This window comes from Nanorana parkeri, unplaced genomic scaffold (genome assembly GCF_000935625.1).
Source record: "Nanorana parkeri isolate BGI_ZX_2015 unplaced genomic scaffold, ASM93562v1 scaffold188, whole genome shotgun sequence".
In the NCBI taxonomy this organism is placed as follows: domain Eukaryota; kingdom Metazoa; phylum Chordata; class Amphibia; order Anura; family Dicroglossidae; genus Nanorana; species Nanorana parkeri.
The window spans coordinates 1,258,821-1,262,232 of record NW_017306456.1 but is presented as its reverse complement, the minus strand read 5'-3'; the positions used below and the strand labels follow the sequence as shown (position 1 = coordinate 1,262,232).

Genomic DNA, 3,412 nt, shown 5'->3' with positions numbered 1-3,412 from the left:
GGTTCCGTTTGGATCTCCGCAGCGGTGGTTCCGTTTGGATCTCCGCAGCGGTGGTTCCGTTTGGATCTCCGCAGCGGTGGTTCCGTTTGGATCTCCGCAGCGGTGGTTCCGTTTGGATCTCCGCAGCGGTGGTTCCGTTTGGATCTCCGCAGCGGTGGTTCCGTTTGGATCTCCGCAGCGGTGGTTCCGTTTGGATCTCCGCAGCGGTGGTTCCGTTTGGATCTCCGCAGCGCTGGTTCCGTTTGGATCTCCGCAGCGGTGGTTCCGTTTGGATCTCCGCAGCCGTGGTCCTGTTAGCAGAGTACGAGTAGTATTAGGATTGTAGCTTATATGGATCATTTTAAACCGGTACTCTTCTGATCCGTGTTCAGTGTCGGCGCCCAATGGAACATTTTATCAATCCCAAACAGGAATTTGCTTTGGGAATAAAACATGAAACCTGGTCCATTAATATCAGCGCCATCTTTATTCCAAGGCTCATAAACCTCATCCTTAAAATCGGCCCATTCGGAGCGGTGACCATTTATAAGAGTTCTGCTCAGCACCTCCTGTGTTGCCGCCACTTGTCTCGGTTTAGTAACAGCAGAAGAGTATATTTGTATCTCATGATGATTATACAGGATTTATATAGCGCCAGCAGTGTGCGCAGCGCTGTACAATTACATGATTTGAATGAGGCGGATGTAATGAAACGTTCACAGCGAAGTGCTTGGCGCTCCCCGGGGGGCACATCACCTTCACTTTAATGGGCGTTCTATTTCTAAGTATCGCTTACGTGTTTTATTTCTCCGTTTGGTGGATACAGAAAGCAATCGCGGCGCCGGCTGTGGGACGGAGTGCATTGGGAGACATTTACGGGCCGTCGTTGACGCGCGGCGGCTCTCCACTTGTGGCAGAACAGGAGGACGTGCCGGGGCTTGTCGTTCCTTAACACCTGGACAGTCAGCGGGGGTCAGAGGCTGGATGGTGTCTCGCGGGTTGTCAAGGCATCAGACGCGTCCCTGTCGTAGCCGCAGAGATTAAATCGCTGACCCAGATCTCACCTGCTCAGATGGCTGCGCCTTTAGGGGCGCGCTGATTCCCCCCGTGGTTTCGGTCAGGATTCCATTCCCACCGGGCTGCTTCTTTTTTTAAATCCGGACCGGTGTTCAGTTCCTGGCACCGTACAGAGGCAGAGCTGATGGCACCCCCGGACGCCATGTTTAGCCGTTGTCCGCTCAGTCTCAGCGCTCCGCATACACAGCGTGCGTCCCGTTTCCTTCCTACGTTTTCTCATTTTAAGGTTTTTCAGGAAACCGTCGCTGAGGGAGATCTGGACCCTGACACGGCTGACCCCTGTACACGCATGCTTGTCTATCATGCTGATCCTCTGGCTTCCAGCGGCCTAGAACTGGTACATAGATCAGATATTGTAAAGTTATTCTGACTGGGCCGTGTTCCGAGTTCGGTCAGCGAGTCCAGAAGGTTCGCTCGGGTCAGCAGTTGGCGTCTACGTATTTTTATTGGCGCCGGTCTCTTTCTGCACCGAATTAGCCGATCGCTGTTCGTAGTTACCGGAGTCGTCGCTCTGCGCGCCACAAAACGGCACCGCGCTGATGCTGCAGATGTTGGCGGCTTTCTCTGTATGTTACATGACCAGACAATACGCGACTCACACTAAGGGGTCACAGGGCATGCTGGGACTTGTCTGCAAACTCGCCACCTTGTTGGCTCCTCTGTTCACAGTATGTTAAATTACACCCATTCTCTCCCAACAAAGGGGGCAGCGGGGTGTGACTGGTCATGTGACCAGCAGGAGGGGGGCACCGGGGTGTGACTGGTCATGTGACAAGCAGGAGGGGGGCATCGGGTTGTAACTGGTCATGTGACCAGCAGAAGGGGGGCACCGGGGTGTGACTGGTCATGTGACCAGCAGGAGGGGGGCACCGGGGTGTAACTGGTCATGTGACCAGCAGGAGGGGGGCACCGGGGTGTGACTGGTCATGTAACCAGCAGGAGGGGGGCACCGGGGTGTAAATGTTCATGCAGCCAGCAGGGAAGGACTTGCAGAAGTGCATCTGGGGCCAGTGGGGTTTGCATTGTGTGTCCCAGCTGCGCTTCCCGCATTCAGGGGTGGACGGGGCACAGCAAGCCATGGTGGTTCTGATTGCAGCAGTGAAGGGAAACTCTGCAGCTCTCACATGTATTGAGCCGTTCAGATTGATATTCGGTTGCTGACCCGTGCTTAGGTACCCCCACCTATAATCCGGGGCCCATTTACACCATTGCAGCGCCCTTTATGCTGCGCGATAATATGCGTTGTGTTAAGGCAGCCGAAAAAGGTGCATGTACTATTTCTGGCGCTCCACTACAATGCATGCCCCTGAAACGCATGTGCATTGGGGTGCCATTCAGATGAAATGACACCATGCCACGCAGACGCATGCTGTGCATCGTGGTACTGCGTCCATTTACTCAACAATATCATTGTTCTGTGATTTTTTTTTTTAAACATTTTTATTTAAATAAGAAAACCAATGTGTTTTCCACTGCTAGTGACTCAGTGATGTCAGCAGGAAAAGTGAAGTAATGTCTACATTGTCCCTGAGTATTGCACATGTTTATGCAATATTGTAAATGGTCATTTATGATTCTGTTTTGTTTCATCAACCTTTTTTTTTTCATTTTTCTGATGTTAATGGGTAACAAGACCAATGTTTTCCACTGCTAGTTACTCGGCTAATGTCAGCAGGAAAAGTAATGTCTACATTGTTTCAGTTTGCTGTACAATACTGTGATTTCCCCCCCCCCAACCATGTGACAGATTCAGTTGGTACAGAAGCTCCATACTGACCCTCTTGTGACCACTGAGAATGGCCCATTGTTCCTTAGGAAGGAAGGCCTGGTACCTCTAATCCATTCATCCATCTCCTGACCACTGCGAGGATTTGGGGATTACATAGGGAGGGGTGGAGGAGGAGAGCGCGGTGACAAGTAATCCAATTACTAATCAGTCTTCTACTCGGAAGACACGGGGTTAACCCCATCCACGCTGCGGCCGGCTGGTGACTTGTCCCGGAATCTGCCTTCCTCCTTTAATGACCAGTCCTGTGTCTGGGGGAGGAGGGGAAGGACAAGCAGCCTGTAAATGGCTAATTTCCTGGGTGCTAATTGGAGTATTCCATCACTGCGGTACCAGAGGTATGATCATAGGGGGTGTGATTGTACAGGAGGGGGGGTTGGTGAGGATTGTAGTTCCATGTTGCATACATGTATTTTACTCATGTCGGATACTGTTCTGGCTGCTGTGTCACTACAGTGGCATCTGATGGGTGAAGCCATAGAGCACAATGAGGAGACGCTATCCAGAACATGGCCGGTAAAGGCACAGAGCTTGGTGGGGGGACACTATCCGACACATGGCGGCCAAACG

At 52.0% G+C, this 3,412-nt stretch overlaps 1 protein-coding gene across 3 annotated transcripts in view; it reads left to right on the top strand.

Moving 5' to 3' along the window:
• Positions 1–3,412, top strand: part of TMCC1 (transmembrane and coiled-coil domain family 1) — a 73,909-nt gene that overhangs the window by 57,288 nt on the left and 13,209 nt on the right. The gene's annotated exons all lie outside the window — the stretch shown is intronic.